Raw genomic sequence first — 13,902 nt, forward strand, 5'->3', positions numbered from 1 at the left:
CAACAAGAGGCAAGGACTCAAGATTGACGCCAAAATACATTGGACCATTACCCATTGTGAAGACGATTGGAAGAGTTGCATACAGAGTTGAACTCCCTTCATGGTGTAAAATCCACAAGGTCCTTCATGTTAGTCTGTTGAACCCATACTTTGTGGATAAGGAGGACGCATCTAGAAATGAGCCAAAGAGACCTATGTTTGAACTGAAGAAAGCTGGAAAGAAAGTTGCTGAAGCTATTCTTGACCATCGAATCACTCGGGCTTCTAGAAAAGATCATCAGGAGTACTTGGTCAAATGGATTGGATGCAGCAGCGAGGAGAATACTTGGGAAAGAGAAAAAGATCTCGGAGCCTTCAGACCATTAATTGAAGCATATCATGCATTGATGGCACCGAGGACGTCGTCGAAACAAATGGGAGAGAATGTCAAGGACCGCAGTTTTACTTAGCCTCTCAACACTATCGCAGCCGCAGTTTGCCCAACTTCGACCGCACATTGTAAATATTATTTCAAGTTTGAGTTGTAATTTTCTTTTCTTTGTAATAGTTATTTCAGTTGTAAAATAGCTCTGATATTAGTAAAGGTTTAGTATGATTCCTCGTCTTTTAAACGTCTACTCCTGTCATTTAGGTTTTTGTTCAGAATGCTATTATAGGGGGTATTAGTCATTAAAAAATCTTTCAAGCTCACTGGTGTCCGCCCCCTTCACCAGCAATTGTAATTTTCTGCTTTCGTCAATTCTAATGTTCAGTTTTCATCAATAAATGTTCAATTTACTTTCAATGTATTTAAATTCTCTATTGTAAGGTTTCTGCAAAATTATAACCAAATTTTCTTTCATCCCGACGCGATCGAAAAAAGGCAAAAGGTAGTCTAGCGGAGCAAACTATTGCCGCACGGTGTCCCTTTCTGTACCAAGAAGAAAGTCATCCCGTGAAACATGGGAGCATTATTGATGAGTTTCAAGAAAGAAGGAGTAGTAACACATGTCATCACCAGTTTGATAATTTTTCCACGGAAGCCCAATTTATACATAACGGACTCAGGAAAAGAACATTCAACTATGTCATATGCTTTACTCATGTCAATCTTCAGAGACGTGTAACCATTCTTGCCCTTCTTCTCTCTTCGTAGGAAATGGAGTACTTTATAAGCCACAATTGCATTGTCTGTAATGAGATGCTCTTTAATCAATGCTGACTGTGTTTTTGAAATCACCACAAGTAGTACTTTTTTTATCCTATTAGCCACAACTTTTGAAACCAATTTGTACAAGACATTACAAAGACTAATTGGTCTAAAATCCTTTACTTTCTGAGGATTTTTTATCTTAGGGACAAGTGTAATAAAAGTGTGGTTTATATTTTGGGGAAACTCATTGGTATTTAAAGCATGTAATACAACATTTGTGATAGAGGAACCAATCTGAGGCCAAAACTTTTGATAAAAGTTAGGAGACATACCATTAGGACCTGGGGCGTTACTAGGATGCATCTCCTTCAAGGCTTGGAAGACTTCGTTTGCTGTAAAAGGTTGAATCAGTTCCTCATTTATTCTATGGATTACTTTGCAATTTATGTTCTCCAAAATGGCTGCTTGATTCCTTGAGCCTGTGGAGGTGAATAGATCAGAAAAATAGTTTATTATCATGTGGTTGCACGCCTCTCCCTCTTGCCAATTCCCCTGGTCATTCAAGAGTTTATTAATTGTATTTTTCCTTCTTCTTTGGGAAGCTTTTGCATGGAAAAATCGAGTGTTCTGGTCACCCTCTTTAAGCTAAGTAGCTCTAGATCTTTGTTTCCACATAAGTTCTTCTTTATCCATCAAAGTTTGTACTTCCTCAGTGGCCTGCTGACGATCATTTGAGTTTATAGTTGTAGGATCCTGGTTTTGAATCTGCTCAAGCTTTGTTTTGGCGTTGCTGCGTTTCACTTGCACTTTGCCGAATTTAGATATATTCCAAGACTGGAGCTGATTGCTGCAAAGTCTAATATTTCGCATAATATTATTTAGGTCGTGAGGGTAAGTGTCGGACCATTTATTCAGTACAATATCAGTGCATGCCTTTTCGCTAATCCACATTGACTCGAATCAAAATGGTTTAGGTGTTTTAAGAGTTTGGTGAGTACCATGAAGCTGGATCCAGAGGGGCAGGTGATCAGAATATGCAGTGGAGCCATAGGTAATCGTAGCTTCCGGGAACAATTGATACAATGAGGCATTGGCAGTGAAACGGTCAAGCCTCTCAAAAATCTGTGTAGAGTCTTGTCTTCTATTGTACCAAGTATAGCGGGGTCCCTTAAAGCCAAGATCTTTTAGTTCACAATCAAAGAGCATTTGCTGGAAACTTTCTAGTTGTTGTCGAGGTCTATCCCGGCTTCCCCATTTTTCCTCATTATATAAAATTTCATTGAAATCGCCAAAAACAAGCCAAGATTCTAAAGGGTCTCTCTTCATATTTCGCAATAGATTCCAGGTTTCCATATGTTTACTGGTATCGAGGTGGCCATAGATACCTGTAACTTTGAAAACATTTGAATGGCTTGAAAACGTTAAACTTTTACTCTATACTCATTGTTTTAAAATGTGCGCATATACCAAGCATATGCGCCCACATATGCAAGCGAGGCGATCATCTCATTTCCTTTAATGCATATGCACACTTAAAACACCAAAAATACGTATGCATTTGTGTTAAGAATTTTCTCAAAATTAGCTTAACAAAGTTCAATCCATTTTTATAACTTAAAAATTAATTAGAGCCTAATAAACATTAAATTAGCCCAAGTCATCCAATCTTATGAATTATATACAGCAATCTATAGGGTTTTGACATTTAAAAAATTAAAATAAATTTTTCATAGAGTTGCAAACTATCTACATCGAGCCCGAATTTCCTTCTTTTTCGGCCTTCATCTAATTTTACTACCAAATGATGCTAGTAATGCACAATCTTGAATTATTGATTGTTGTGATGATGAGACGATTGATAATAATATCTTACCATCTACAAAAATAATACAAATTCTCGAGTTGAAATAAGAGAGCCAAATGAAAATGATTTTACACCTCACAAACAAAGAACAGTACCTGCATGTTGATTTAGTTAGATGTAATCTTAGGCACTTTCCATCTTACATTTAGCTACATATATGTGCTAACTAAATCATCAAAAACAAAAACACCAAATAACAAAAAAAGTCGGAGCCTGCATGCTGATTTTCCTTCAAGGCCTCTGTCTATATCTACCTCGATCAACCCTAGGTCCTTTACAACTTGAAGTACTCGTTTGTGTTTGTTTGTCCTCCTTATCTTGCAGTTCAATTTGCTCAGTCACCAACACTTTAGGACGAAATTGTGCACCTTCATTACCCTCAGGTAGAGGCCTTGCAATTGATGGTCCTTGATTTATACACGTAGCTTCGGATTGCAAACCGACCCCGGGAGTAGGCATGAAATGGAAAGTGTGTTTTTCTAGTATTTCTCGATTTATTGAAGACAGTGTAATCATATCAAATTTCTCGAATTTGGTTTAGGTATTGTTTCTAAACAATGTATTGTTTTATAATTATAATTAATAACATTATTATGCTCCATTGTGCGATGAATTGAAGATAGGTTCAATTCTTAATTATTACATTTCTGGTTATTAATTGAAAGCTTGTTTAACATATGCGGAGGATGACTCCGACTTCAATGACTCCGATAATGATGTATCATTTGGCGAAGACAATCTAGAATTCAACAAGAAAGCAACGGAAGGAATTTGAGTTGGGTTGTGATTGGGGTACAACCAAAAAAGATAGAGATGATTATGCAGTAACGATAGAAGATGAAGACTACGAGGCTGATTATTTGGAATGTCCTTCATCTGAAGAACTGTTGTCGGGGGTCTCATCTGATGATGAGGTTGGGTATCGCTTTCCAAAGTTCGCTTCAGAAATGGATATGCGAGATCTACACTTTCAGATTGGGCAATTATTTAGTTCTGTTCAAGAATTTCAGAAGGCTATTCAGACTTATGGTACAATAAATGGATACAATGTCAAGTGTAAGGCAAATGACAACAAAAGAGTTCAAGGCATGTGTAAAGTAGAGTGCAAATGGAGAATATGGGCTTTGAAGATGAATAATTTAGATACGGTGCAAGTGAAATCATATATACCTGAACACACATGCAGTCGGGACCAATATAATCGTCACTACACCTACATGTTCATAGTCCATCGGTATTTCTAGCAGTTTAAGGCAGATTCGGAGTGGAAAACGAAAAGTATGCAGGCTGCCATGAAAGAGTACTTGAAAATAAATATTACTAGAAATGTCGCTTGGAAAGCGAGGAGGTATGCAAAGCAGTTGATAAATGGGACAATCGAAGAACAGTTTGTCGGACTGAGGTCGTACGCAGTAGAGGTATTGAGGTCTAATCTGGGCTTAATAGTGATTATAGCACTTAATGGTCAAGTGTTTCAGGGTCTCTATATTTGTTTTAGTGCTTGCAAATCGGGGTTCAAACAGGGGTGTAGAAAGATCATTGGAGTGGATGGGTATCACCTTCGTGGTGTTTGGGGGGTATATTGTTCACGGCAATTGGCCTAGATGCGAACAATTGCATATATCTCGTTGCTTATGCTGTCGTCCAGAAAGAGAACACGATTGCATAGAGATGGTTCATGAGATATCTAGATGAGGATATTGAGATGGGAAATGGTAGGACTGTGATGACAGATAGACAAAAGGGCTTAAGTACTATCATTGATGAGTTATTTCCGACCATTGAGCATAGGTTTTGTGTAAGGCATATGTATATGAAATTTTTTAGTGCGGGGTTCAAGGGAAGGACTCTGAAGGATTTTCTTTGGCAGCCGCTAAGTCAACTATGGTAGCTAACTACAGACAGTAGATGCACCGATTTGTCAGCTTAATGAAGAAGCCTATAAATGGCTGTTAGAGAGACATCCGGGTGAATGGAGTAAATCTCATTTTAGGATGCATTCCCGAAGTGATATCCTGTTGAATAACTTATGAGAAGTTTTCAATAAGATGTTGATTGACAATAGAGAGAAGTTTATCTTAACGATGCTCAAGGATATACAGTTAAGATTTATGAAAATGATTGAGAAGCATCATTCTACTATGCAGAGGTTTGGAGGTTGATTGTGTCCAAGGATTAAAAAAAGACTAGCGAAGATGATTGATATGTCTGCTGAGTGCACATTACACTTTTCAGGAGGGACATATGTGGCTAATTTGGAAGAGTAGACGTGTGCATGTCGAAGGTGGGACTTGACGGGGATTCCATGCAGTCAAGCTATTGTCGTTATATGAAAGTGCCGAAATCAACCTAAGGACTGCGTGGACAATTGCTATATAGTGGACACATATTTTATGTGCTATGATCACATTATAAATCCAATCAATGGGCAAAAATTGTGGTCCCAGTCGGACGCACTCCCCATTATACCCTTTTCATGGAGTGTTCCACAACGGGGAAGAAAGCAACATAAACGGAGGAGGCAAGTGGAGGAAGATGTTATAGAACACTCGCAGGAAAGATCTTCTGTTAGGAGAAAGGGAAGGGTTTCAATGACATGCTCATTATGTGGACTACAGTATCACAACAAAAGATATCACACCAGGCCAGATGCTCCTTCCTCGGTGAGAACTTACTTCGATGTTAATTGGTATATTTACTTCAATGTTATTATTGTCTGTAACCTAACGAGTGACAAAGTACTTAAATGTTATTTTGTAGGACTGGATTGATGCTCCTTTGGAGCTAGTAGAGAGTAGAACTTCTGTCGATGTGGACAATAATAGACATGTTAAGTGCTTCAATGCTCATTTTGTTATAGAACACATGTATATATCTAATTAATGTTTCAATATTTTATTTCCATTAACTAAAATTTCTTTCCCTTATCAGGGAAAACTAACGCCAGATAAAGGTGATGGTCCTTCTTTCAGCCAAGCTTAGAGAGAATTCATTTTATTCTACCTGTAGGAATTGATCACTAGGTAATTATAGTATTTATGATTTTGAGCAATATGTTTTTTGTTGAAAATTTGAAGAATATGTATAAACTTCAAATAATTGTAGTAATATGATTTTGAGCAAATATATATAGCACATAACGTCCTTATCTTTCACTATTATTGTATAAAACATCCATATCTTCTATTTTTTTGGCATTTTCACGGTCATTTACACTTTTGGTTGCCCAAAACATTATTCCATCCATTTCCGTCAAACTTCTCCATTAAGTGAATTTGTGTACTCAATTTTCAAAATAGAAGGATATTATCGTCTTCAAACATTTTTCCTCTTTCTTCATCAACTAAGAACACAAATGAAGTTCCTATTCTTCGTCAACCAAAGCCACAAATATGAATAAGCCATTGTTTGTCTACAAGCATCAAAATCTTTCTCGTCTTCTTATAGAAAACCTTATCCAGTACCTTTGGAAACAAAGGAACCACATCTTTGACAATGAAGAATATGTGGAGTGAATCAAAGAGCTTTTTCTTGGCATCAAAAGATTTATAATCAAATTTCAGTTTCAATAATTTTAGAACTTGTTTTATGGGCATATCTAGAGATTTTAGCTTTTCGGAAGCAATTCCTGACTTGATTTTCTTGCCATCAACTATGAGACAAAGATTTAAAAGGAAAATATCTTGCAAAAGAAAAGTGTGTGGAAGAGGAATCCTATTTGGAGCCATGGTGAGGTTCTTCGATGGAACCTTCTTAAGGGTTATCAAGAGGTATACAAAATTTGTCGCTAATTGGTGAATCAGATTGTAATTGAAGTTTCTTCTATTTCAGGATGGCATTGATTTCCTTGTGCATCGTTTTTCTTTGTTAACGAAACATGGACTTGTTCATATTTTGTCTACCATTATTCATAGGAATATTATTCATATTTTATGGTCTTGGTTGACGAAGAATTGGAACTTCATTTGTGGTCTTAGTTGATGAAAAAAGAGAAAATATTGAACTCTATAATACCCTTCTATTTTGGGGGGGAAATTTGATTACATGCATTCACTTAATAGGGAAGTTGGATGAAAATGGATGAAAGAACGTTTTGCACAATTAAAGGTGTAATAAACATAAAAATGTCAAAAAGTGGAAGGTATGGACGTTTTATGAAAAGTAAAAACATTATGTGCTAATTACCCTATATATATTTTTAAAATTTTTTGAAAAAATATGTATAAATTTCAAAGAATTTATTATTTTATTTATTTATTAGTTTAGAATATATAAATAATATTTTAAATTAAAAAGCGCATTATCATGCATTACGCATTTTAGAACCTTGCCTATATCTTATTGGGTTCAATCCTAAGTCAATATTTATTTAAAATTTTAGGCCAAATTGTAATTTTTTTTAATGTTATTTTAAATTTTCTACCATTGGTTTATTTAAGCATTTTTTTTGGTGTAACCGTCTGGATATGTCTATTAACTTATGTAACAGACATCTGTTAATAGACTATTAACAGGCACAGTCTTTCAATCTGAACAGAGTTCTCTATTCATTTTTAGTTGTCTCTCTTAATAGTCACTATTGTTCTGAAAGGCTTGTAGAGAGTTCGAATTGCCAAGAATAATTCTATAAATAGCTTACCTTGTTACTATAAATTTTACACCATTTTCATTACAAACATTCTTTGTATTGAATCTTATTTCACTCTGTTATTCTCATACTATTCTTTGAAATATAAAACACTTCATTGAATTCTTTAGAACTCTTGCTGGTTGTTGTGCAACTTTCATAGGAGATGAAATTCGTTCTATTCTAGGAGATGATTGTTGAACTCTTTTAAGCACCACAAAAGAGAGCAAATTTGTCTTAAAGACACATTGAGAAGTCGGTGGGATCAAATTGACATTCTGATCTTATTGATCATCCTATTACACGGTTCAAATCATTCACGTAAATCTACAAGTGTAAGTATCTTCAGATTATCTGAAGGATAAAAAATATACTCTAAAAATAACAATATTTTTGTAAACCGAGGCTTTTCTATACAAGTAGTGAAATTCTTTTGTTTGGCTCCAATGTTCATCACTAAAATTTTTGCCTCTAATTGGTTGAAGTTGCGGACTTCCTGAAATTGGATATGTAATTTTAACAATTAACAGATGATGATTCAAAGGATCATACAAATGACAATGATGGTGATGTGATAGAAAATGATGCCAATTCAAATGTATACTCTCATATTAGTAAAAAAAAAAAAAAAAGGTTGAACCCCAACCTTAAGGGCCCCCACCGACCCTGCCCTGGGCCATCGTGGAGAACGTAAATCGCAGGATGTGCCTCCCAGGAGTCAAGGTGGAGAGCATATGGATAGGTCAAGGCTGTTAACCCATATGGTAACTCCCGCTTGCAACAAAGCCAATTCCACCTTGCGGGGAATCGAACTTTGCACACTGCCGCGCTGAGCCCTATCCGCCCTCCCCTTTGGCACTGGGAGATATGCCCTGGGGGCTACTCTCATATTAGTAATTGTATGAATTACTTTACAACATGTAATTTGTAAATCGATTACTCTTCAAAGATCGGAATCTTATGCTACACTTGCACATGAAATTGTAAATCATAAAAAATGATACAATATTATATTTCACGAATTTCTTATATTAATTCTATTTTTCCAAAAAGAGGGATTCACTTACAAAAGAGCTATCGAGTGACATCAAATTTTTCTATAAGATGCACTTTAGCAATGAATGTGGGTGTGCAACTAAAGAAGCCGAGTTCCATTATATTAGTTTTATCTGTTATATTACATATATTTTAAAATTCAAATATTTTAATTACAACTTACATGGAACCAAAGGATCAAATGCTCGACCTTTTACAAGAGCAGAATTCTCAACTAGATTCGAATGAACAAACTATATCTTTGAAAGAATCTGAAATATGTATGCAAGTTTTGGAAAGAGATTTTGCTAGGTTGATTAACAAAAAAATCCAAAGAAGACAAGATTGGAAAACTATGTACTTGTGTAGAGAATGCTACTTATGGAATGAAGTTCAATATCTTCATTCTCAAATGAAATTTGGGTAGACATTCTTAAGTTGCATTCCAGAAGATTTTCTCCTTCAGCTTATTCAACTTGATGTGTCTCCATCCAATAGTTTAAATGGAGATTTTTAATATGTTTTTGACTTTATTTTCGGATGACGTAGTAATAGTTACATTTTTTTCTTCAATTGATGCAATAGTCTCTAACTCTACATCAGCTTGTTTTTTATGTTGAGAACGCTAATGGTTGAAAAGAGTGTATTCTTTTGTTTAAGTCGTGATATTTGATATGATTAACACATGATTGTAGTTGATACTGGGATATTTTAATTGATCGAAGGCACGAGAAAATTTTAGTTATAGTTAATGTTATTTAAAATTGTTTCTTTCACGTCTTATAATTGTTTGTACGTAAGATTTGCTTCTAGAATGATGTGAATGTGTGAAAGTTATGGAGTCACGAATATTATTTTTTGCAACCATAATTCTCGCTATTTTAATATTTCAATTGTTTATATAAACTTATCACAACGTTTTCCTTTGTTGTTGAAAATAAAGACAACTAAATTTTAGATGCTTCAATGATATTTTATTGGCAAAAATAATTAATACAACGACAAATTAAGTGGTTTTAGAGATAAAACCATTTCTTTCATTATTGAAATGAAAGGAAACTAAAATTTAGTTGCTTTCATTGTATTTTAACGATAAAAATAGNCATAGATAATCTCCAACCTTTATCACTTGTTACAAAATTGTTTCCAATCTTTTAAACAATGCAACAGAATTAATGTGGAGAACTAACTTGAACTTTTTGAAATTATGGAGAACCCAATAGTAACAATTTATTAAGGTTGGAGTCCGACACTTCAGTTTTCCTTTATTTTTATTGCTTCCAAGACGACAGCCGTGTTTTTAATTTTTTGTCCACGATGTTCCTTCTGGGAACAATAAACATTGAAGAGAAAAAACGAGCTACGCTCCCTTTTCTTCTAATGAATTCTCAGTAGATTATAGGTGCATTTTGGCTCATTACTTTGATAATTTATATTTTTTACAATTGACCTTAGCTAAATAATTACCACATTTATATGCATTTTCAAATCTCAAAAAACATTTCAATTCCATTCTTATTGAAAAATTTCATAATCACATATATTCACATAGAGCTATCCGTCTTTAAAACTTTATCTTTCACTGAAATTGCTTAAATAATTCCCAATCTTTTAACCATGCAACAAAATTAAATATGGAGAACCAATTTTAGAGACAAACACTACAATTTTCCCATTTTTTGTAATTGCTTTAATGACTACTGCCAATATTTATTTATTTTTATTTTTAATTTTTTGTCCACAACGTTCCTTATAGGAACAAGAAACATTAAAGAGAACAATTGACATAGTGAACCAATTGTAATAATTCTAAACCTTTAATAAAATGTTTTAATCTATATTGTTGAATACAAAATAGCTACCACATGTTCGTTTGAATAGTAAATTTTCTAAAATATTTGACTAAGAAGAATGAGAAAGCAACTTGAGAAGTTAAAACATTATTATTCTTTAAAATAATAATATGCTTATTGTTCTAGCTTAACGGACAAATTAACCAGTGAAATATATTATATGTGTCAACGTAATTATTGTTAATTCTTGTTACGTTAATATATTCCTGTCAGTGAGTGAGCTCACGTGAATGGCTTGTGAAAGGCCCAACATTGTGGATTCTTTTTCGATTACATTAATTATTTAATTGTTATGATCTACATAAAAATCATATCTTTTTTAATCGTATGTCCTAGAAAGAAGGAAATTTAAATAAAATAATAGCCACATTTCATTTTCTTCTAGATGAATTCTCGATTGATTATATGCGCATTTCTCAATTGTTTATTATTTTTATAATTATATTTTGTATAGTTGACCATAACAAAATCATTATCCCAAAAATATGCATTTCACTATTAAAAAAAATTATTGTATTTTTTTTATTACTTGGATCTAGGACCTAGCATGTGAATAACTTCAAACATGGATTATTTTGATTCAATTCTTACCCAAAAATTTCATAATCACATGCATTAACATATAGCAATTTGTCTTTACATCTTTTTTCATTTGTGTTCAGGGAAATTACAAAAATAATCCAAACATATATCACTTGTCACAACTTTGTTTCCAACGTTTTAATCAATGCTACAAATTAAAATGTTGGGAATCAATTTGAACTTTTTGAAATTTTGGAGACTCGGTAGTAATGATTTATCAAGGTTTGTGATCAACACTGCAAATTTCCATATATATTATTGCTTCCAAGACCATATATAGACATTTTCTTTTTATCCACAATGTTCCTTCTAGGAATAACAAACATTGAAAAGAACAAATGATCAAGTGAAATAAAATAAGAGCAATGCTTCCTTTTCTTCTAATGAGTTCCCAATAGTTTATAGTGCATTTTCCAGTGGCTCATTACTTTTATAATTTATATTTTACTGTAGATCTTAGCAAAATCATTATCACGATTATATGCACTCTAAATCTTAAAAGCACGTCCTCCATTAAAAAATGAAATCAATGTGTTTTTTATTACTTGAATTTAGATCGTGATATGTGAACGACTTTAGACGTTGACCATTTTGATTTTGTTCATGCTGAAAGATTTAATGATCACATGTATTTGCATGGTGTAATTTGTCATTACATCTTTATTTTTCCGGGAAATTGCATTATGCATTTCAAACGTCAAAAACGACTCTTCATTGAAAAATGAAATCATAGTTTTTTTTTTTTAACTTGAATATAGACCATGAGAATTAACTGACTTTAAGCATTGACCATTACAATTCCGCTCTTATCGAAAAGTTTCATATTCACATAGAGCTATCCATCTTTAAATCTTTATTTTTCAGGGATTGCATTGCTTCCAAGTCTAGAGCCCTTTTTTTTCTGTTGTCCACAATGTTCCTTATAGGAACAAGAACATTAAAGAGAGCAATTGACATTTTGACCCAATTGTAATAATCCTAAACCTTTAATAAAATATTTTAGTTTCTAGTGTTGAATACTAAATAGCTACCACTTGTTCGTTTGAATAGTAAGTTTTCTAAAATATTTGAATATGAAGAATGAGAAAGCAACTTCAGAAGCTAAAACACTATTATTCTTTAAAATAATAATATATTTATTGTTTCATCTTAATGGACAAATTAACCCGTGAAATATATATTATGTGTCAACGTAATTATTGTTAATTCTTGTTGCATTAATATATTTTGTCAGTGTGTGAACTCATGTGAATGGTTTACGAAAGGCCCAGCAATGTGGATTCTTTTTCGATTATATTAATTATTTAATTGTCGTGACATACATAAGAATCATATTTTTTTAATCGCACGTCCTAGGAAGAATGAAGTTTAAATAAAATAAGAGCCACGTTTCCTGTCCTACTAAATGAAATCTCAATATACGTGCATTTCTCAATTGTTTATTACTTTTATAATTATATTTTGTATAGTTGACTATAACCAAATCATTATCACAAAAATATGTATTTCATTGAAAAAATAAAATTATTATATTTTTTTATTACTTGAATCTAGGCCCCAGCATGTGAATAACTTCAAACATGGATTATTTTACTCAATTCTTATCAAAAAATTTCATAATCACATGCATTAACATGTAGCAATTTGTATTTACATCTTTTTTTCAGGGAAATTAGAAAAAATAAATGAATAAATAAATAAATAAATCCCAACATATATCACTTTTCACGACTCTGTTTCCAACGTTTTAATCAATGCTACAAAATTAAAATGTTGAGAATCAATTTGAAATTTTTGAAATTTTGGAGACCAAATAGTCACAATTTATTAAGGTTGGTGATCAACACTGCAATTTTCCTTATATATTATTGCTTCCAGGACCATGGCCATTTTCATTTTATCCACAATGTTCCTTCTAGGAACAACAAACATTGAAAAGAACAAATGACCAAGTGAAATAAAATAAGAGCAATGCTTCCTTTTCTTCCAATGAGTTCACAATAGTTTACGGTGCATTTTACAGTTGCTCATTACTTTTATAATTTATTTTTTACAGTTAATCTTAGCAAAATTATCATCACAATTATATGCACTCTAAATCTGAAAAAGACGTCATCCATTGAAAAATGAAATCAATGTATTTTTATTACTTGAATCTAGATCGTGACGTGATCGACTTTAGACATTGACCATTTTGGATTTGTTCATACTGAAAGATTTAATAATAATGTGTATTCGCATAGAGCAATTTGTCATTACATCTTTATTTCTCTGGAAAATTGCATTACGTATTTCAAATCTAAAAAAACAAGCCTTCATGGCGAAATGAAATCATGGTTGTTTTCTTTTTTCTTTTTTTTTTCTTTTCTTTTTTTTTTTTTTTTTTTTCTCTTTACTTGAAACTAGGCCATGACATGTAACTTATTTTGAGCGTTGACCATTACAATTCTGCTCTTATCAAAAAATTTCATAATCACATATACTCACATAGAGCTATCCGTCTTTAAATCTTTATTTTTTAGAGAAATTGCATTGCTTCCAAGACTGCGGCCATTTTTATAATTTTTTCTCTTTTGTCCACAATGTTCCTTATAGAAGCAAGAACATTAAAGAGAACAATTGACATTGTGACCCAATTGTAATAATTCTAAACCTTCAATAAAATATTTTAAATTATTTTGTTGAATATTCAATAGCTACCACTTGTTCATTTGAATAGTAAATTTTTAAAAATATTTGAATATGAAGAACGAGAAAACAACTTCAGAAGCCAAAACAATATTATTCTTTAAAATAATAATATGCTTAT

Source organism: Olea europaea, chromosome 13 (assembly GCF_002742605.1).
Source record: "Olea europaea var. sylvestris chromosome 13, O_europaea_v1, whole genome shotgun sequence".
NCBI lineage: Eukaryota > Viridiplantae > Streptophyta > Magnoliopsida > Lamiales > Oleaceae > Olea > Olea europaea.